This window comes from Macrotis lagotis, chromosome 4 (assembly GCF_037893015.1).
Source record: "Macrotis lagotis isolate mMagLag1 chromosome 4, bilby.v1.9.chrom.fasta, whole genome shotgun sequence".
Classification (NCBI taxonomy): domain Eukaryota; kingdom Metazoa; phylum Chordata; class Mammalia; order Peramelemorphia; family Peramelidae; genus Macrotis; species Macrotis lagotis.
In genome coordinates this window covers 16836560-16860019 of record NC_133661.1, presented here as the reverse complement: position 1 = coordinate 16860019, position 23460 = coordinate 16836560, and the positions used below count along the sequence as shown (strand labels likewise).

The 23460-nt window shown below is 35.3% G+C and overlaps 1 protein-coding gene and 1 pseudogene across 3 annotated transcripts in view; both read left to right on the top strand.

Annotated features, from left to right (window-relative positions):
• PCDH15 (protocadherin related 15) overlaps positions 1–23460 on the top strand; it is a 2110989-nt gene that overhangs the window by 231123 nt on the left and 1856406 nt on the right. The gene's annotated exons all lie outside the window — the stretch shown is intronic.
• LOC141522978 (large ribosomal subunit protein uL6-like) lies at positions 5666–6273 on the top strand (annotated as a pseudogene).

Below are 23460 nucleotides of genomic sequence, written 5' to 3'. Positions count from 1 at the left end.
TATTTGCCATTTCTTAAAATACTTCCCCATGAAACACTAAATCGTAGGGATGATGAGTTGTTTATTTTTTTTTAATTTAAAAAAAGGAAAATTTCAGAAAGCCCCTTTGTACTTACTTGGCAAAAATTGCTATTAATAATAGCAGTATTTATAATAATAGCGTTTATTGCGTGAAAGTGAAATGACCAATACTGCTAAACAATAACGAAAGTCTCAATGAGGTAGTTATTCTTGTTTCCTTGCTAACTAACTTCCTGGGCATTTTGCTTCTCTTCTATAGAATTTTAGACATCTGGTGCCTCTTACCAGTGGAAATCCTTATCCTGCCCTTAGGGAACATGATATATGGACAATACATGGTTGGGATCGAGAAGCTACGGTTGTGGAGGCATTGTGAGACAATGGAAAACACACTGGCTCTCAAATCAGAGGACCCAAATTCAAAAACAACCTCTAATATTTCCAACCCACTTTCCCTTGGACAAGTCACTTATACTCATTAGATATTAATTTTCTCATCTGTACAATATAGAAAATGATTGGCCTGGATGGATGTTGAGGCCAGTACAGTTTCAATTCCAGGGCTGTTTCTCCATCTAAAATATGAAGGATCAGCTCAATGGTTTTTGAAGTTTTATCCACAACTTCATCTGTATGTCCATATAAAAGGACACTGTTCTGTTTAGATAGGAAATGAGGGCAGTGACCCAAATTAAACTCCTGAGTTTAATTCTCTTTTTTGCCAATCAGGATTGCTTGAATTCTTTCCCATTTAATCTGCCCTATGCTCCATTTTCAATACAAAAAATATTTGATCCCTATCATCTTCTGTTATTCATTTCATCTGTTTGTTGATATGATTTTATGGAGCCATGTGCCCCATAACCTAGATCATCCAGGATTCAATGGGTAACCTATTATACAGCAACAAAGAGGAGAAACTCAGAAGGTCATGATTCATGTTATAATTAGCGTTGTCCAGTCAAGTCTAACTCTCATGACCACATTTGCAGTGATTTGCCATTTCCTTCTCCAGCTCATTTTACTAATGAGAAAACTGAGGCAATCAGATAAATGACTTAGCCATAGTCAAGTATCCGAGGATTTGAATTTATGAAGATGAGGATTTTTGACTTTAAGTCTAGTGCTCTATCCACTGCTAACTGACTTTAACATATAATAATAACATTATTCTGCATTAAAGAAAGCAAACCAAAAAATGAAAACCAACCAAAGCTGACATCAAACGCAGCACTCCACATACTTACTCCCCCACCCCCATAAAGTCATGTGCTTGGGGTCCTACATTTTCATCTCCCTAAAGCTCCATCTGGGAGCTCTAGTCTCTGATGCCCCCTTGATGGCTCCAGGGCACAGTTCTTTTTATTTTATTTTATTTTATTGTTGGGCCATCAGTTCCTTAGCTTTCTCAGCTGCTGATAGTAAAGCATTGGCACCTGATGGAAAAGGCTCTAAGCATGGTCCTAGATGCTTGGTAATCAGATGCTCTGCTCTTCCAAATAGTAGTGAAACCTTAGAAAAAGTAGAGGATTATGACTGCTGCATTCCTCTCTCTTTATGATTCTAGAAGAACAAATAATAATCTGAATATGAGAAAATACGCCCATATAGGGGACAATAAACTCCTGCTGCTTCTTGGGGAGCTGACTCTTTGGAGAAGGTACCAGAGAAGCTCTCAATCCCTGACTCTCAAGAGGGTCTCTGCCAGAACTGTGGTTCAATGAAAGCTTCAGCTACCAGCACCATGGCTTGGGCCAGGCCAGAACTTTCTGCTCTTGGATATTTTGGGTTTCATTATAGGGCATTTGCTCCAGAACAGATCCCATTAGGGAGAGGGACCTCATCACATTACTTTAGACTTCTTTGGTAGAAGACTGCTGGCTTTGTTTTGTTTCTCATTAAATCCAATGTACAAGAAATCAACTTTGATTATAACTTGGAATCAGTTGTGTTTATCTTCCAAATGACCTCCCTTTAGGGTCAAAAATACAGGAGAGAAAACTAATCACGAGATCCCCATCTACTGGCTCACTCAAGACTCAGCTCCCATTCAGATCTGTAAGACTCTAGCCAACATACAAAAGTGCAATCATATAACTTACAAGAAGAGAACTCCAATACAACTCGCATAAATCTCTCCTTTTTCTGATCAGCAATCACTGGTCCTGATAGCAGATCTGGAGTCTGGAAAACTTGCATTCAAATACCACCTCAGACTTTTGCTAGTTCTATGACATTGGGCAAGTCACTGCAGGTCACTCAGGATCATTTTCCCATCTATAAACTGGGAACAATATTAACACCCATTTAACAGGTTTATTGTGAGAATCAAATGAGACAACACATGTTATATGATTTGTAAACTTTAAAGTATTATATAAATATTAGCTACTATTAGGACTTGACTTCTCTCAGGGTGGGGTGTTGATTGTTAGGTCTAGAATTTGAACTCAGGTCCTCAGATTTCAAATGTGGTACTCTTTGTTTCCATGTCTCTTCTGTTCCAATAGACAGTAAGCTATTTGAGCACAGGAACCACTAATTAGTAGATAAGAGCAATTGGCAGCATCAAGAAGAACTGATAATGTTTGTCCTTCATTCTTGAAGAAGACCATGACATGCCTAGGAATCTGATTTGAGTGAGGGAGTGCAGTGCTAAGTCATCATTCTCACTTTCTCTTACAGAGTGACTTGGGTCCAGTGACCAGATTTAAATAGGCAATAGCCCTGGATGCTAGGCAGTCAGGGTCAAATAACTTGCCCAAGGTCATACAGTGAGTATGTGTCAATGATCTGAGTCTGGATTTCACCTCCCATCCTCCTGACTCCACTGCCAATCTCTATCGACTGCACCACCTAGCTCCTCACATCAAGAAGACCTAGATTTGAATTCCGTGCCTTTCAAACTTAATGGCTCTGTGATTCTGGAAAAATCATTTAACTTTTCTGTATTCGGTTTCCCCATTATTAAAATAAAGGACTTTAAACTCATTTACCTCCAAGGTTTCTTTCAGCTCTAAATCTTTGACTTAATAAAGCTTTGTCTTTTTGTGTCTGTCCAGAACCCAACATACTATTTCAACTCCCTTCCTTCCTCTTCCCCCCCACCCCCTGCCACTTTGACCATTCCTAATCAGCAACTTCTCTGCATTTTGTGATCTTAGAATGTTCCCTTGGTCAATGAGAATTCATTAGGACTTAATCAGGTTCATATAGTCAGTGTAGCTCAAAGACTAAAACATTGGTCCTCTTGACCACCTAAGGTAATACCAGATGTTTAATAAGAACAAATCCCTGATGGTCCAATGCTTGATTAAATTCTGATTTATTCCCAACTATTTTCATAGAACTGAAAAAGTTAAACAGAGAAGTTTTAAGGCCTGATCTGAGAATTTCACGTTCAATGATTTGAAATTAATTATTGAATTCCCATCTTGTTTATCTACTGAGAAATTTAACCAGAAAGAGAATATGTCTGGGCAGCCAGAAAGTGTAGTAAATGGTCCTATTAGCTTTCATTAAATTTAAGCATGTTTTAGCCAAACACAACAATTTCACTTGCTTTGCATAATGGAAAACTATTATCGTTTTCAAAGCTATAAGAGAAGGAAAAATGCTTCATTTCAATGGCCATATATTTATTGGGGGAATAAAGTGTCATTTGCATGTTACAAACACTGCTCTCTGGAATATTCTACAAAAAGTAATTTTGCAATCTTTAGACACATGAGCTTGAGCATCCTTGCAGATGGCAAACATTAAATAACATACACACACACACACACACACACACACACACACTTCCTTAAAAATGAGTCTATATTTTATTTTATTTTAAATGAGTTAAATGAGTTTATTTTAAATGAGTTAAAATCTAATCTGGTTTTTGGAAAACAGATTTGACTTAATCTTATCTCTAGAAATTTGTATGGGAATTTACTTCTAATATGAGTACTAATGAGTTGACATATACATGATTTATACATAGTAAATAGCAGAAAATCAATTATGATTAGTTTTGTTTTTGTTTTTTTCCTTAAATTTGTTGAACTCTTCCTGAAGTTCAAGATTCATAATCTAGAAAATGATTCATCCTGTTGAAATGATGTCACAGTGGCCCCCAGAGAGTACAGCACTGCCTCTCTTATATCCAACTAACTTGCATGTTTCATTACCTCCCTGATGTCATAGTCTTCTTTGAGAACAAAGTATAAACAATAACCCCAGAGTGCAGGCCAAGAGCTCCTAAGCACATAAAAATCCCATTTTTTAAGACATTGACCAAATGTATTGCCTCTGTTGTCCAGTTTTCTCCTTTCTTTTATTGCACCCATCAAATGTCTCACTCCTCTTATCAAAGGTTTTTTTTTCGTTATCCCCCCATAAGGATATCACTGGAAAGAAAAAAGAAGGTAGGTGTCATTAATCTCAAGTATACAATAGCAAAATATGACTGATTTATTTTAGGTGATAAATATTTTTCCTTCTTCATTATTTTCTTTATCATCCTACTCAGCTCTGAGAGAGAGACTAATATGCTATCTGAAGTCTTGGAAAGCTAAAATGAATTTCTCTGTGAGAAAGGACATAAATTATACCTTCATAGGAGGCTTGGTAGACTGCAATATACTGAGAAAGCCTTGAATTTATCAAGGAGACCCTTGGTTCTTGGTTAACTTCTAATATCCTGCTTGCCATGCCCTTGGGCAAATGACTTAAATAACCTGATACTTAGATTTGTCATGAATAAAATATATCAATCCCTGTCATTTGATGACTCTACTGAGTTAAAAAAAATTGTAGTATTGAGCAAACTAATTGTGTGATAGAAAAGAGAAAGAAGATTGAATCTTTCTTACTTAAAGATATTTAGCCATTCTAGACCTGCATCAGCACCCTAAGTAATTGATAAAGTTCTTCAGGGCCTTATTTCCTCTTCATCCACAGCTTCTTTTTATAGGTTTTTTAAACAAGACATTCCCTGGAGAAATTATGTTTGTTGATTTGTTTCCCTCCCGTTTACCCTTTGAGAATTAAAGATTTCTTTTCATTGGGGACATTCTCATTCAATTAGTAGTTTTAATTGTTTGGAAGTTGTAAATCTACGTCTCAATTCAATTTATCCCAAATTAATCAACTTTTATGTTCCACTTATATTTCTTATATATTTGGATATAAACTAAATTTTACCTGACCTCAAAGGCTTTATATTCTAGTCCATCTTAATCCTCTGGGAAAAGCATTACAAAACTAATTATTCCCTCCTCCTTGGTAGCAGGTGAATATTTAGTTTATACATTCTTTACTCCTAGGAAGACTATTCTATTCAACTATTCCATCCTTTGTTCAAGAAAAAAAATCAATCAATTAGACTATAAGTTTCTTGAGAACATGCCTCTCTCTAGCTCCTTTCTTTGATTGTGTAGTGCTTACCATGGTGATCTTGTTTAAAGTTCGTTGATTCAGTGACTGAATAGAGAAGTGCCTATTTCTGTCCTAACTTCTGGTGAAGTGTAAATATGTCCTGACCTTAAGAAGCTTCTGTTCTAAAGGAGTAAACAACTAGGGAAGTTCCATCTACGCCCTGGTCCTTGGTCTGATGAATAGAAATAGAAAAAGCTATATTCAGCTTTTTTTTTTTGGCCCATTCACGATCAGGATGAAGACTATTTTAAGCAACCAAACTGTGGACATTTCAGAAAATGTTGACATTTCTCTGAAGGGTCGGACAGTTATTGTGAAGGGGCCCAGAGGAATCTGTCACAGGGATTTCAACCATATCAATGTGGAGCTCAGTTTCCTTGGAAAGAAGAAAAATGGCTCCGGGTGGACAAGTGGTGGGGAGATCGAAAAGAACTTGCAACTGTACACGCAATCTGTAGTCATGTGCAGAACATGATCAAAGGTGTTACTCTGGGTTTTCGTTACAAGATGAGGTCTGTGTATGCTCACTTCCCCATCAATGTTGTTATTCAAGAGAATGGCTCACTTGTTGAAATCAGAAATTTCTTGGGTGAAAAATATATCCAAAGAGTGCGTATGAGACCAGGTGTGGCTTGTGCGGTTTCTCAAGCCCAGAAAGATGAGTTGATTCTTGAAGGAAATGATATTGAACTTGTATCAAACTCAGCTGCCCTGATCCAACAGGCCACTACAGTAAAAAATAAGGATATCAGAAAGTTTTGGGATGGTATCTGTGTTTCTGAGAAAGGCACAGCCCAACAAGCTGATGAATAAGTTGGAAAAGATGCCAAAAGCCATGTCCTGAGGGATCAACACTTATTCAGATGTCAAAATAAAAATACTTTTTTTGTCAAAAAAAAAGGAAACGCTATATTCAGAGCAGATAGAATCCTCTTGAAGTGAAGGCTTAGTTTTCAGTCATTGGATGATCTGGTCACCTTCCTCTAGAAATATTCTAACTTATCACTGTGCTCCCCAAACTATAGGAACAGAAACAAAAACAGCAATAATCATAATGATGATGATGAAACATTAACATTAACTAGCATTTCTATAGCCCTTTAAGGTTGGCAAAGCATTTGACATATTTTAATCTCTTTTAAGGCACAGCCCATATTATGCTAGATGTCTACTTGTAAATAGGAATATGAAACTTTGACCCCAGCTTGAGAAATATAATAGCTCTTTGACCCTGGGTAAATCACTTAACCTCTCAAAGATTCATTTGTTAAGGGTAATAATATCACCCATCTCACAGAGTATAAGGATTAAATAGACTAAACCATATCTGACCACAGCATCCCCCGGGGATCCATATCTGACCACAGTATCCCCTGCGGATCTGATCAGGACACCCTGTATGAAATTAATACTACCATCTCTCTTTATTTCTTTTGTGAACTGAGATGGAATGTTCAGATAAATTTATGTTAAATCCTAAAGACAAAATAATCAATTAAGTAATATCTATCTATTATATATCTGTCTATCTATTTATTTTTGATGTTTTCTTTTATTTTTGCAATTATATATTGTGAAAGTTTTTCAGCATTCATTCACTTCCTTATCTGTGTTGGACTTTTTCTACCACCTTCCCTTCCCACTCCCCACCTATCAACACAAACAGTCTGGTAAAAATTGTACACCTGTATTTGTGTTTAACTTGCATATTTATGTCATTGTGGATAGGAGGAATTAGAATTAAGATAAAGTAAAGAGAACCATGGAACCAGAAGGAAAAACATAGGTGAAGTTTTTAAAAAGTGAACATAGAATACATTGAAATTCTGTGGTTCCCCATCCCCCCAGTGTGGAAGTTGTTCTACATAATACATCTTTCAGGGTTGTCTTAGATCTCTGAATTGCTGAGAGGAGATGTATCCAACATAGTTGATCAACTCACAATGATATTGTTAATGTGTACAATGTTCTTTTGGTTCTAGTCCCTTTCCTTAGTATCAGTTCATGTAATTCTTTCAATGCTTTTCTAAAATCCAACCATTCATGATTTCTTATAGAATAATAATAATACTCCATAATTAGTTATGATATGCAAAAATTGTTCAGCCAATCCACAATTGATGAGTATTCCTTCAGTTTACTAGCTTTGACAATAAAAAAGAGCTGTTAAATTTTCTTTTGAACGGGTGGGGCTTCTACTTTTTGTGGATTTTTTTGTATTCATATTGTTGGGTCAAAGGGTATGACCAGTATTATTGCTCTTTGGGAATATTGCTATCAAGAATGGTTGGATCCGTTCACAATTCCAATCTTTCCACAACCTCTCCAAAACTGATCATTTTTCCTTTTTGTCATCTTAGCCAATCTGATGGTTGTGAGGTAGTAACTCTGAGTTATTTTACATTTCACTAATCACTAATGATTTGGAACATTTTTTCATATTTTTCATAACATTTCATATAAATACATATAGCTTTATTTTTTCATTTGAAAACTGTCTTTTCATGTCCTTTTACCATTTATCACATAGGGACTGACTTGTACCATTATAAATTTGATTCATTTCTCTATATTTTAAAAATAAGACCTTTATCAGAATCCCTACCTGTGAAAATTGTTTCTCAGCTTTCTCTTTTCCTCATAATATTGGTTTTATTAGTGCAAAAACTTTTTAATTAAATATAGTCAAACTCATCCCTTTTATCATATATCATGCACTCTATTTATTGTTTGATCATAAATTTTTGCCCTTTCCATAGATCCAACAGATGACTTCTTGATCTGTTAATTACTCTTTGGTATCACCCATTACATTTAAAACTTTTGCCCATTTTGACCTTATATTTTTGGTATAAATTGTGAGATGTGGGTCTTTCTCTAGTTTCTACCTTACCATTTTCCAATTTTCTCAATGGTTTTTATTGAATGGTGAGTTCTTACCTAGGAAGCTAATGTCTTTGGGTTTGTCAAACAATAGATCACTATAGTCATTCACTGCTCTTTCTTTTGTACGTACATTAATCAACTCTAGTTCTCAACCAGCACCAGGCAATTTTGATGACTGCCACTTGATAATACACTTTTAGATCTGGTACAGCTAGGCAACCTTCCTGTGCTTTTTTTTTCATTTGTTCCTTTGATATTTTTCTACCTCTACTAACACTTATTTATAATGCATGTTTTTATGTCAAGTACAATGATTGGGCCCCAACTGACCATAAATGATGTTGCCATCAGGGAACTTAAATTCAAATAGGAACTCATCTCCTAGTCACAGATAATGACATGTCCAAGAAAAACAACCATTATAGAGTAAATGGGCATGAAACTGAAGAATAATCTTCCTAATAATTAAAATTATTCAACAGAAGGATGGATGGTCCAAGAATGGATGTGCTAGGCTCTTCCTTTCCAGAAATCTTCATGAGGATCTGAGAAGTCAATTGTGTGTTGTGAGAAAATATTCTTGATTAAATCCAGACTGGATTAGTATTCATCTGAGGTTCTATCTAAATTTGACTCTCGGAATTGAGGAGATGAGATCAAAATTCTTGAATTGATGGCCTCACCAATCTCAATGAGTAACTATCATTACTCGTGAGATGAAGTATGGTGGGGAATGATAAGGAAAGAATCAATATATAAATGCTAGTATGAAGAGACCCAGAAAGGTGCTAGTCCTTCTAGCCTCTACCCAGATCAGACTTATCATATATTGTGTTTGGTTCTGAATGGCAAATTTCAGGAAGGTCATTTATAAGATAGTCATTATCCAAAGTGTGTGTGGGGGAGAGAGAGAGAGAGAGAGAGAGAGAGAGAGAGAGAGAGAGAGAGAAGCATTTTAAGTACTATTAGGATTATGAGAAGGGATTGTGAATGTGTCACTTGGGGAAGAGAATGCTTTAGGACTGCCAGGATATAACAAATGTTTGAAGGGTGTTCTTATGAAAGAAACATTAGACTTTTCTGATGGATCCTCGAAGGCAGAGCTAGGAGCTGTGAATGGAAATTGTAAAGAAATTTATTTAGGCTGTATGGTATAGGAAAAGCACCCAATCACTTAGAGCTACCCAACTTAATCATTAGGTATTGAACAAGTGTTTTTTTAATAGATCAAACACACAGTAAAAGTGAAACAGAGTGATTCAGAGATAGTGAGATTTTCATTAGTAAAGATGTTAAAGAAAAAGGATAGATAGATAGAAAACTACTTATCTAGTATCCCAGAAGTAACCTATAAGCATGGAAAAAGTACACGTATTTTGTAATCCAAGATTATGAGTTCAAGTATGACTCTGATTCTTACTACTTGGATGAATGTAGGCATGCCCATGCCACTAAAACCTGATATCTTGAATCATAAAAGAGAGGTTGGAACTTGCAATAAATTCTCAGATCCATTGCCTGTCTAAAGTTCTCCTGCATAACTGTAAAGGGCCTTCTCATTCAGGAGCTATTAAGGTGTTTTGTTTTGATTCTAATTGTGAGAAAGGACTGTGCAAAAATTGCATCATGTTCTTATCTCTTAGATCACTCTCTACTTCCAGATTGTATAATAAGTTTATAAGTAGCCTGCCTAATGAGGCAATATTAGGAATTATGGTTACATGGGGGCAGCTAGGTGGCACAGTGGATAGAGCACCGGCCCTGGAGGCAGGAGTACCTGATTTCAAATCCAGCCTCAGACACTTAATAATGACCTAGCTGTGTGGCCTTGGGCAAGCCACTTAACACCATTGCCTTGCAAAAAAAAAATCTAAAAGAAAAAAAGGAATTATGGTTACAAAAGGAAATCTGAAATTCACACATAAATCATTCCAAAGATTAAAGGAATATAATCTACAATGTTTTCTATATTAACCAAAATTTGCATCATATACATTTTATCAAATAAATAGAGGAGGGCACGTGAGTGATACAATCAGGGCCTTTAGTTTTTATGATGTACAAAATCCAGACAACTTCTAGACTTCCACATTTCCAGAAGAACATCAAAACAGTGCTGAAAACTTGGAGATGGCCATTTGAAGTTTTAAGTAATAATAACTTTTAAATCATTTGAACATGTTAATGAATTGATAATCCAAAAGTGATCCATACATGATGTTTCCCCCACAACAATCCTATAAAATTCAACCTCTAACTCCTGCCTCATCCAGGTCTTCTTAGATCTCCCTAGAATCCATGTTGTTTAAAACTTCCAATTCTATTCCTTGGCTACATGAGCTACACATTCTTTCTTTCCCCCTCTTCCCCTCTTCTCCAAGCTACCTGCCTTCACTACCCAATCCTCTGTTCCCATGCCACCATCTGCCTCTTTATTCCTCTCCACATTTCACTGCTTGTTTCTGCCTTTATGGGTTTCTTGCCCACATACCTCCTGTGTTTAATTAAAGTATGTTTGCAACCCCATTTTCAACTGCCTCCTGTTGTATTTCTTGGGGGTACCCCAAAATTAGACGTCTGTTTTCATTTCATAATTTCATGAAATACCTATCAATTCAGGTACTGTATGAAACAAATCTTATGTAGTTTTGATATTATAAAGATAAACAACACAAGTAGCAGTTTGTAGTGAAGGATATGCTGTAATAAGTCTTTCAGATAAGAATGAGATAATTTTAAAGAAGAGATTTAGGCTAAGTGCTACCACAAATTTGAGGAGAAAGAAGTTACTTTCACTTTAATCAATTTGCCTACATTTATTAATCTGCTACTATAGGGTAAACCCTGTCCATAGTCTGCATTTAAAACTTAGTTTCAAGAAGCTTATCATTCATCATTTATACAAAGAATAAATATATATAAATATATATATATATATGTGTATATATATATATATATATAATATATACATAAAAACACACATGCATGGAGCCAAATTCGCATGGGAATTTGAAGGAGAAGGGGGCCTTAACAGATGTCAAAGACTGAGGTGGTAATGTAATGTCCCATTTCTAGACATATTCTATGATGAATATGAGACTACCCTAATGTTCCTTTCCATCTCCCCCCAACCCTACCACCACCACCACCACTTCTCTGAGCAATATGCTCAAAGATAGTGGCTGGCTCAAAGTATGGATAGCATATGAATATGAATCAAAGGAAATAATGACTCATTTATAAGAATTTTCAAGGTTTGCAAAAGTACTTTCCTCACAACATGCTCAAAGAGTCTAAATGTTGCCCCATTTTTTAGATGAGGAAACAACCTAAGGGAACTCAAATGACTTGTCCAAGCTGATACTGGTATGAAAGACTGAGTGAGGATTAAATCTATATAAATTCACTCATAATAAAAGTGATGAGGTAGACTGTTTCAGAAGAGGATCATGAGGAGTCATGCATCATCATTAATGAAAACTTAGCTAATTGGAAAAGCTTTGGAGGAGCCACTGAATGGAATATTGATGAAAGGACAGTATAAGAACTTTTTCTTTCCTGAACTTGATGTTCAATATTCTTGTCTATTGCAATTATTTCACTTCATTCATTCCTGGTATTTGATACCCTGCAAGATTGTATAACTTTTGAGTTTCATATAACTCTAAAAGAATAGCATTCTATATAGGAAGTACTCTAATTGGATTATCCATTTGATCATAAAATAAACCAGGATTGTCAAATTGAATAAGTGAAAGGTTTTTATTTGGGGGAAAGATTTATAAATAAGTGTTCCCCTCCAGGAGACTGTTTGAATGATTTTATGTCAAATCTTATTAAAGTGTATCATGCATGTATGTTTGTATGTATGCATGCAGACATTTAAGGTTGCTGCCAAAGATGACTGTTAGTGGGGGCAGGTAGGTGGCACAGTGGATAGAGCACTGGCCCTGGAGTCAGGAGTACCTGGGTTCAAATCTGGCCTCAGACACTTAATAATTACCTAGCTGTGTGGCCTTGGGCAAGCCACTTAACCCCATTTGCCTTGCAAAAATAAAAAAAAACTAAAAAAAAAAGATGACTGTAAGTAAAACCAAAGACTGACATTGATATTGTAGATGCTACAGATCCTGGTCATTGCCACTTATAATTTTTAAGATCTTCAGTAATTCATTTAATTTCACTTTGTTTTAGTTTTCTCTTAGATGAATAGAGGAAGCTTTACTACCTTTGTTATCATTCTAAGATTGGTATATGATGCTCTTGTTGTCTTCTATAATGTTTATTTCCACAGAAAATTTCATAAAATCTTCTATGAGATATTTGTGAATAAAATAGCAATATATTGACTATGAGATAATAGTCCTGTTGGCTAGAATCAAAGCTAGCTGAAAAATCACAAAAAATAGTATTGAATATGAACTTTGTGCCAACCTGAGTACCAAAAGTACCTACTGATGGAATGTCACAGGACTCAATTCAGTCAAGTACAATAAAAACTAATTAAAAGGAGCAAAAGGGGGAGGGTATTTATATAAGTCTACAATGTACCAGACACTGTGTTAAGAACGCATTTGATCTTAACAACCCTCTAAGTTAGGTGCTGCTATCATTGTAGATTTATATTTAGGAAATCTGAGGAAAATAAAATTAAGATACTTGTTCAGAGGCAAACACTTGGTACCTTTTATGACAATATTTGAACTCAGGAGGGCAGTTAAGTAGCAAAGTATATAGACTGTTGTCTCAGAGTCAGAAAGATGACTTCAAATCTAGCCTCAGACACTTGCTAGCTATGCCACCCTGGTTAAGTCACTTAATCCTGTTTGCCTCAGTTTCCTCATGTGTTAAATGAGATGGAGAAAGAAATGGCAAACCTGTCCAGTGTCTTTGGCAATAAAATTCCAGATGGGGTCACAAATACTTGGACCTGACTGAAATGATTCGATTATCAAATTTATTGGTATACAGTGTGGCAAAATAATTCTAAATTCTTACTTTAATTTCTTCCTTTTTGCTGGTGAATTCATATTTTTCATTCTTGATACTAGTTATTTGTTTTTCTTCTTCCTTTTTTAAAATCAAACCGAAAGGGTTTATATATTTTATTGGTTTATTGGTTTTATTGGTTTTTCATAAAACCAATGCTTGGTTTTATTTCTTATTCCAATAGTTTTCTTGCTGTCCATTTTATTAATTTCATCTTAAATTTTCAGATTTTCTAATATATTTAATTGGGAATTTTAAATTTGTTCATTCTCTAACCTTTTAGCTGCATGCTCAATTCATTGAGCTCCTCTTTCTCTATTTTATTCATGTAACAATTTAGAGATATAATATATATATATATATGTATCCCCTAATAACTCCTTTGATCATATCCCATCATTTCTGGTATGTTTTCTTGTTATGGTCATTGTCTTGGATGGAATCATTAATATTTTCAAAAATTTGTTATTGGATCCACTCCTATAAAATTAGATTATTTAGTTTCCAATTAGTTTAAGATCTTTCTCTCCATGGCCCTTTATTGCATGTGACTTTCATTGCATCAGGGACTGAAAAGGATGCATTTAATATATCTGCTTCTCTGTGCTTGATTATGAGGTTTTTATGCCCTGATACATACTTAATTGTTATGCTGCAGAAAAAATAATATATATTTTTCTCTCCCCATTCACTTATCTCCAAAGGTCTATCATATCTATTTTTTTAACATTCTATTCACCTCCTTAATTTCCTTGTAGTTTATTTTATGGTTAGGTTTAGTTAATTTTGAGAAAGTGAGGTTGAGATCCCCCATCAGTAGAGTATTGCAGTCTATGTTTTCCTATAACCCCTTCAGTTTTTCCTCTAAGAATCTGGATGCTATACTGCTTTCTGCATACATATTTACTATTGAAATTAATTCAATTTCTATGGTACTTTGTAGGAGGATATAGATTTTTCCTTATCTCTCTGAATAAGATTTATTTTTGCAACTGCTTTGTCTGTGATAAGGATTGCTACCTCTCCTTTTTTTCATATTCAGCCGAAGCATATGTTCTTCTCCAGTCTTTTACCTTTACCCTTTATGTATCTGCTTCAAATGTGTTCCATGTAATTAGCATATTGTGGGATTCTGGATTTTAATCCACTCTACTATCCATTTCTGTTTTATGGGATAGCTCATCCCATTCACATTCAATGTTACAATTACGAACTCTTTATTTCTCTACATGCTATCTCCCCTTTTTTTTTGCATTTTCCCCTTCTTTTCACCTTATCCATCCTTACCAAGTTTTTGTTTCTGAATATCACCTCCTTCAATATATTAACCCCTTCTATCTATTCCTTTCCTTTCCCCTTTCCCTTCTTCCTTTCCTCTCCTCCTTTCCCCTCCTAATACTTGAAGGGTAAGATAAATTTATAAACTTAGCTGATGTGTGTCTTAATCCCTTTTTGAATGAAATTTGATGAGAGTAAGATTCAGGGCGTTCTCATATCTTCCCTTCTTCCCCTCTATTGCAATAGGTCCTTCATACCTTTTCATGTGATGCAATTTACTCTATTCAACCTTCCCCTTTCTCCTGACATTTTAGTGAAATGTGTGTGTATGCAATATATATATATATATATATATATATATATATATATATATACACATATATGTATATATACACACACACACACATATATATATATATATATATGAATGGAATACACATACATACATACATATGTATCTACTTTTAAAATTGTTCCCATTAAAATCATGGATATACCATGAATGCAACTTCAGCCTAAATATATTTTCTCTAATAGAATTATACTTCTTAAGAGTTATGAAAATCTTTCTCCCAGGTGGGGATGTAACCAGTTTAATCTTTCTGGATAACAGTTTTTTTTCTTTTCCCTTATTTACCATTTCATGTATCTCTTGAGTCTCCTGTTCAGAGATTAAATTATCTAATTAGTTCTGGTATTTTCATCAGGATAGATTGAAAGCCACCTATTTCATTAAATGTCCATCATTTTTCCTGAATAAGAAGGCTCAGTTTTGCTAGGTAGTGGATTCTTGGTTGTATTCCAAGCTCCCTCGCTATCTAGAATATCATATTCAAGACCCTTCAATCCCTTAATGTTGATGCTTTCCAGGTCCTGTGCAATCCTGACTATGACTCCTTAGTATTTGATTATTTTTTTTTCTTTCTGACTGCTTGCACGATTTTCTCCTTGATCTGAGAGTTATGGAGTTTGAGCACACAATATTCCTTGCTATTTTCAATTTAGGATCCCTTTCAGGAAGTGATTGATGTATTCTTTCAATGACTATTTTATTCTATGCAGTTTATCAGGATAATTCTTCCTAAATATATCTTGAAGTTTGGAGTCCAAACTTACTTTTTTTGTTCAAGGTTTCAAATAATCATATGATTCTTAAATTATGATTGTAGATCTATTTTCCAGGTCAATACAAATGAGGTATTTTATATTTTCTTCTATTTTTTTTCATTCTTTATTTTGTTTAACAGATTCTTGACATCTCATAAAGTCATTGGTTTCCACAGATTCTGATCTTTTTTAAAGAGAAGAATTTTCTTCATTTACCTTTTTTTTAGATTTTTTTCAAGGAAGTGGGCTTAAGTGGCTTGCCCAAGGCCACACAGCTAGGTAAGAAGTGTCTGAGGTCAGATTTGAACTCAGGTACTCCTGACTCCAAGGCTGGTGCTCTATCCACCCAGCTACCTAGCCACCCCATTCATTTATTTTTTGCATCTCCTTTTCCCCCTGGTAACTTTTATTGCTGAAGGAGTAGTTATCTTTTTTTTTCATTTGACCAATTGTGCTTTTAATGGAGTAATTTTCCTTTTACATTTGTCCAATTGTACTTTTAAAGGATTTGTTTTCTTCACTCATTTTTTTGTTGTAAAATGTTAATTTTCTCTTTCATTTCTTTTCCCAGTTTTTCCATTTAATTTTTAAGCTCCTTTCTGATATGGTCTGAGATTTCTGAGATGGAGACCAAATCATTGTCTCCCCAGAACCTTTATTCTTTCTTTCCTCATTTTCTGAACTAGTATCCTTGTCTCCAAGGCCACATTCACTAGACTCTATTTTGCATGACCTTTCTTCATTCTGGGATGTTAGCTTTCCCTAGGGTTTTGAATTGGGGGAAAGGTTGATTTGCAGACTTTATGTATTGAGATGCCTAGAGTTCTTGCCCACTGGAGTTAGGAACCCCCTAGGACTTCTCTGTGTTGAATATGTCAGCAGCCCACTCCCTAGGGCTGGGGCTAAATCTGCACCAAATTCTCTCTCTGGGTAATCAGTGTCAGGATAGATTGGCTGCTCACCTGTGGACCTGGGAATGAGGTTTGAACACCTGGGACTGTTTCTATGTTTGTGGTGGAGAACCTTCCACAGGAACAACAGGAACTCTGGATGGAAACTGGTGGGCTTTTCTGGCTGGAACAAGGGGGCTTGTGGCCTGGGTCTTCTAGAGACCAACAGACTTGGACCATGAAAGTCCTTGGCAGCCATGCTGGAGTTCTTCCTGACCTCCCACCATTCACAAGGCAAAGTCTTCCATCATGGTTCTCTGTTCTCTTCCCTGGACATACCCATGCTCTCCCACGACAGACTTTGCTGGAAGATCTTCCCTTCTATTTTTCTGTGGGTTGTGTGGATCCAAAATCTATTAAGTGGCTTGATTCATCTGGGTTCTGAGGGAAATTCAGGAGAGCTTAAAACAGTGCCTGGTTTCTCTCTACAATCTTGACTGAATGTCCTCTTTTTTGTCCTTCATTCTTGAAGAAGACCATGGAACTAGGGGAAGATGATGCCATGACTAACACATGAATTGGATTTGAGTGAGGGGTGCTGTGCTAAGTCAACACTCTCACTGTCTCCTCTAGATCCCATCTGATTCCAAAGGCCAGATATGAGTCAGGACAACTGGAAATGGTCCTGGACGTGAGGTGATCAGGGTGAAGTGACTTGATCAAGGTCAAATAGTGTCTGAGGCCACATTTGAACTCCCATCCACCTGACTCCAAGAACAGTGCTGTATTCACCATACCAAAGTATAAATTGCCAAAGAGTTGACAGTCATAAAGATGTAAGATAACTTGAAGTGGAATGTAGATGGTGGGTAATTCAGTTTACATATGATGTAATGCATATAACCCGGATTGTCATGAGATCTTGCTTGGAAGGAAGGATGAAGGAAGATGGCAAAATGCCTTGAATGCCTGGATAAGAAATTTATATTTGATTTGGTAGATAACAGTGTGCTGGTGGATGTTCTGGTGTGTAGAAATGATTTTGTCAGCACAAGACATTAGCAAGATGTGAGTAGTAATGAAGTTTGAAAGGGGATAGACAAGAGACATGAAATGTTTTAAGCTATTAGATAAGAACAAATAAGAGTATGGACTAAAGATGACTAGAGATAATTTAATAAAATGAATAAGGCAATGGATTTGACGTTAGGAAGTTACGAATTCAAGTCCAGTCCATAAATACCAGTTATTCTACCTTCAATTTCAATTCTACCTTCATTTTCCTCAGTTGTAAAATGAGAGAGTTGAAATTATTGGTTACCATAGGTTTTTGATCCTGATTTTAGGACTTCACTAATGATAGAAGGAAGGAATAGATTTGATAGCTATTGGGGAGGTAGAAAGAAAGGAGTCGAAGTAATCCTGAAATTCTATTTCTTGCTAAAATAAACTCTATTGGTGCTATAAAGTTACATTAAGAAGGGACAGTTTTGTTCCTGAATGGACAGTTGCCAGCTTCATCTCTTTCAGTTGATGGTTAGTTTTAATTCTAGTTTAGGATCCTGATGTGTTCCCTGAAAACTAGTAAGAACCATTAGTTGAATATTAGTTAAGGCCTTTCCCTTGGGCTCTCAATTAGGAGTTTGCAATCTCTAAGGCTAGAGATGAGTGAACAGGTTTTCCTGGCAAGGAAATCACCTCTCCTCCATGGTTTCCTTCCTTCCTTTTTGTCTCTTGCTCTGTCTATCTGTCTATGTGTGGTTCTGGCTCTGCCTCTGCCTCTTTTTCTGTCTTCTGTTTCTTTGACTCTCTGTCTCTCTCTCTGTCTCTGTCTCTGTCTCTCTCTCTCTCTCTCTCTCTCCAGATGCCATAGCTACTGGGGCACTGGAATAGAGAGAGAGAGAGAGAGAGAGAGAGAGAGAGAGAGAGAGAGAGAGAGAGAGAGAGAAATCAATTTTTATTTTTTTTCTATGAAGTTTTACTCAAGAAAAACAAAATAAATTCCTAAGCCTGTACTGCCATGGAGAGGTCTTTTGCATTTTTTAAGCTTGTCCAATGATAAATTGTATTTTAATTCTTTCATAAAATGTGGTACAGCTTCATAGTGACATCCTTTTATGTGACTATATTTTATAATCAAATATCTTTATTCTCCTTATGCTATGTTCCTGAAGTACTCAGGCACAACTGGATTCTCTTTTGTGTGCTTCTAAATAACCCCTGGACTTGATGAATCTTACCTGAAGTCTTCTGCTTCAACAACAAGTTGGAAAATCATTTTATAATCTTTCTTCAGTCCTTTGATATCACAGAAGCCTTCAGATCATATATCTGATCTTCTCTGGACATCTTCCAACTATTTTCTTTCCACCAAATCACACCTGTACCAAGATGTGAGGAAGTGCAGATTGATTAATGGCAGTAGAATCTAGGTTTTCAGTCCTTTGATTCTAAAGATCTCTGGAGATCATCTTATGATCTGCCATTCATCCACTGAGTGTGCAACTAATATCAGCTAGATTTCCTCTCTTTTCAAAAAATACTTAATATGAGTAAATATTGAATCTTTGAAGTCTTTGTACTGAATTTCCTGGTGATTAGAGCAGAAAATGTGCCTATCTTTCCTCCAAACTTCATACTTAGATATAGAGATGTCAACACATTAATTCATTTTTTTGAATCCTAGATACTGCATAGTCTGAATAGTCAAGTTACCAACTGGTAAATTAAAATTAATCAAAGAACATTTGTACAACCCTGATGTGATTATGAAATTTGTCCTTAAACAGACACACACATATTTCCTGGCAATTTGCAAAATGGATAAAAACACCTCAATAAATGAAATTTATTCCAATTTTAATGCTATTGCTTATACAAAGAAAATAAACATTTAAAAAAGGAAGAATAAGAAAATGGCTGCATATATTCCTTGTATCCATAGTTACTTAAAATTTCTAAATTAGTTTAAATGATGTGTTTCAAAGTAAAAATGCTAGCTTTCTCATTGTTTTTAAACTTAATGATAGTTTAATTCTATTTACAAATAATATATATGTACCTCTGTCTATATGTTTGTTTGCACATGTGTATTTAAGTATGTATAGACATCTGTGCATGTACGTATAAATATATGAATGGGTATATAAACTAGATTCCTACCACCAAAATAATGGATGAGTTTTTAAACTTAATGCAAAGTTATAAGGGAGTCAAAATAATCTTGTATTTGCCCTGTTGGCCCATTTCATTTTCCTCATTGCAACCTAGGTGTCTAACATACAATAGGCTAGGGCTAGGGACTAGACCTATGGTTTTAATGATATGGGGAATTTCCAGGTGAGGAAGCTCTCTATAACTTCAGGTTAATATCTTGATTTCAACTTATATTCTTAGACAGTTTCCCAGGGCTTTAGAAATTAAATGAGAGACCTGGGGTTAACCGGCTATTATGAGGCAGATCTTGCTATTGGTTTTCCAGTTTTCCAGTTTACATTATGTTTCTAAAGAAAGATTATTGGTTTCATGTTTCTGCTATTTCATTCAAATTATAAGTAACCCCTGGACCAAAGATTCTTAACTGAAGTCTTCTTCTCTAGTAACAAGCTGGCAAATCATTTTGTAATCTTTCTTCTGTCCTTTGATATCACAGAAGCCTTCAAAATATTTATCTGATCTTCTCTGGACATCCTCCAACTATTTTATTTATTCCCTTAAATCACACCAGATCACACTAAATCAAAAAACGGTTCAAATAATGACTTGATCTTTGAATTGATTGGTGTAGATGTTACAGTATTATTTTGTAAACTCCATTCTTGCAAATCTTAGATTCTGTTTTTACCAAGCATTGTAGGACTAAAACCTTCTGATAATTTTCTCTTCCTGATATCCAGTGACAGTCCAAACTTCCTTTTTTATATCCTACCTGACCATCTCATTGGGAAAAGAGAAAGATGCACATTTTTAATTTAATATTTTTCTCCCAATATTCACTTTCTGGTTAAACCGGGAAGAAGTTAAATCCTCCTTGTACTCATGTCACACATTTCAACAATTGTACCCAATAGAACAATTTCTTTTACTTGATAGTGTAACCAAAATGTTGATAGGCTCCTTAACCATTTAGATTTGTATCCTTTATGATTCTTTAGCAGGGAAAAAAATTACTGAAGATTTGCAAACCCATTAGTATATTGCCACCACAAATGATGCCACCAACCCATCTGACTTGAAATCATGAATAAGAACTTGGGAGAAAACAGCCAAAATGGAATAGAAGAAAAATGGTAAAACTGTTATGTTGTAAAAATGTCTTATAATGCACTCCCTGCATCACTTCTCCTATCTTCAGTTTTTTTCTAATACTGGAGAACTCACAATGGAGAAAATAGAATTAATACAATTGAAACACAAAAGGTTAGCAAATATCACACATGGATATTTTTTCAGTCTAAGTAACATCAACAAAGAGAATAACTATTGGAAAAAATCTAACCTAGTTAAAACCTCATACTTCTTTTTCAATGTGTCTAATAGAACTCAAATGTCACCATTTCTTAACTAAAAGTGATGATAGTTATAAATCTCACAATGCCTCTAGAATAAGTAACCTGAAGCATCTTCTGTTTGATCAAATTTGTTACAGGAGAATATAAATTCTCTGTTTCTATCAAGCTTGAAAAACATTCTCACCAGGGAACTACAGATATTAAGCATACAATTTGGCAATAAAATAACCATTTAATTCAATTCAAAGAAATTATTTTCATAAGAATTTCTTGAAAGTAGTACTAATTATTCCAGGTACTCTCAAATTAAAATATGACTCACATATTAAATATCCTCTGCCTTGAAGAAGCTTAAGTCCTACCCAGGGTCCTTGGGAAGGAATATCAGAGATATAGATAAATAGTGTATTGACCCTGGACAAGTCACTTAACCATATTTGCCTCACTTCCTGATCTGTAAAATGAGCTGGAGATGAAAATGGCAAACCCCTTCCAGGATCTTTACCAAAAATACCCTAAATGGGTCATGAAATTACTATTGAATGAAAGGGAAAGATACAGGAATATTTTCTGATATGGGAACAGTATTAGTAACTAGGAGAAGGGATAACTGGTGGCATCTCCAGTCTACGTTGAAGGATGGTTGGAACTGTCAGAGATGGAGGTGAAGAGGACTTGACATGCTCTGAAACATGATCTTAATCTTGAGGGGTCTGATTCTGCCTGCATTTAGAAAAAAAAATTAATGTTTATCAGGGCACCTCTTGGCCAAGTTAAGAAAATAATGATTTACTCCTGAGTGTGGTAATGTGGAATGAATATTAGATTTAGAATCAGAGGTAGGAAAGAAAAATTCTGGATCTATTATTTACTGAGTTACATTTTTCATCTCTTAAATGTATGACTTATATGAGCAAATATTTGAAGGCCATTATTGCTCTTTCCATATGATTAGGTGGCTCTATAAGGACTCTTCCAACAAATAGAGATTTTCTTCCATGAATCTGAGTTGTATTATGTAGCATCACTCTGAGACAGCCTTGGAAATAATTTAATCATTTGAAATGTAGCAAAAGTAGTACACATCTACTGTGTACTTAGCTCTGAAGCACACCAAGGGATCACAAACATCGATAAAAAAAAGCTTTGTGCCCATATCCTAAAGTGGTCGTGACAAAGGGTAAAAAGATGACATGTATAAAAATATTCATAGCAGCTCTGCTTCTAATGGTAAAGAACTGGAAATCCTAGGCATGCCCATCAATTGGGGAATCCCTAAACAACTTGTGGTATGTGTGTTTGAATACTACTGTTTTATTAGAAATCAGGAAGGATGGGATTTCAGAGAAGCATGAAAAGACTGATATGAATTGATGCTAAGTGAGATGAGCAGAACTAGAAGAGCATTTGACACCCTAACAACAAAATGGGGTTGATGGACTTGCTTATTCCATCAGTGCAGTAATCAGGGACAATTTTAGGGGCTCTGTGATGGAGAAGACTATCTGTATCCAGAGAAAGAACTGTGGAGTTTATATGAAGACCAAATATTATAATATTCAATTTTTAAAATAGTTGTCTTATATATTACATGATTTTGCTATCTCTAATATTTTCTACCTTAAGGATATTTTCTTTCTCTCAACACATTCAATTTTGATATATACATATCATGGAAACAAATGTAAAGACTATGAGGATAAACTGTAAAATTCAAAACTTTGCAAAAAAATGATTGGTTAAAAAAATCCCTTCAAGGAGCATTTGTTCTATTTAAACTTGTTTTTTGTAATTAATTTTGAATTTTACAGTTTTTTCCCCTAATCTCTCTTCCCTCCCCCACCCCCACAAAAGGCAGTCTGTTAGTCTTTACATTGTTTCCTTGATCCAAGTTGAATGTGATGAGAGAGAAATTACATCCTTAAGGGAAAATATAAAGTATAAGAAAGCAAAATTGCATAATAAGATAGCAGGTTTTTTATATTAAAGGTAATAGTCTTTGGTCTTTGTTAAACTCCACAATTCTTTCTCTGGATACAGATGGTATTCTCTATTATAGATACCCTAAAATTGTGCCTAATTTTTGCACTGATGGAATAAGCAAGTCCATTAAGGTTCATCATCAACCCTATGTTGCTCTTATGGTGCACAGTGTTCTTCTGGTTCTGCTCATCTGTTTTTTAGGTGTTTGCAATTACCTAGCCACACAGCTAGGTAATCATTAAGTGTCTGATTCTGGTTGAACTCAGGTGCTCCTGATTCCAGGACTGGTGCTTTATCCAATGTGACACCTAGCCTCCCCCACTTCTGCTCCTCTTGCTCAGCATCAGTTTATGCAAACCCTTTCAGGATTC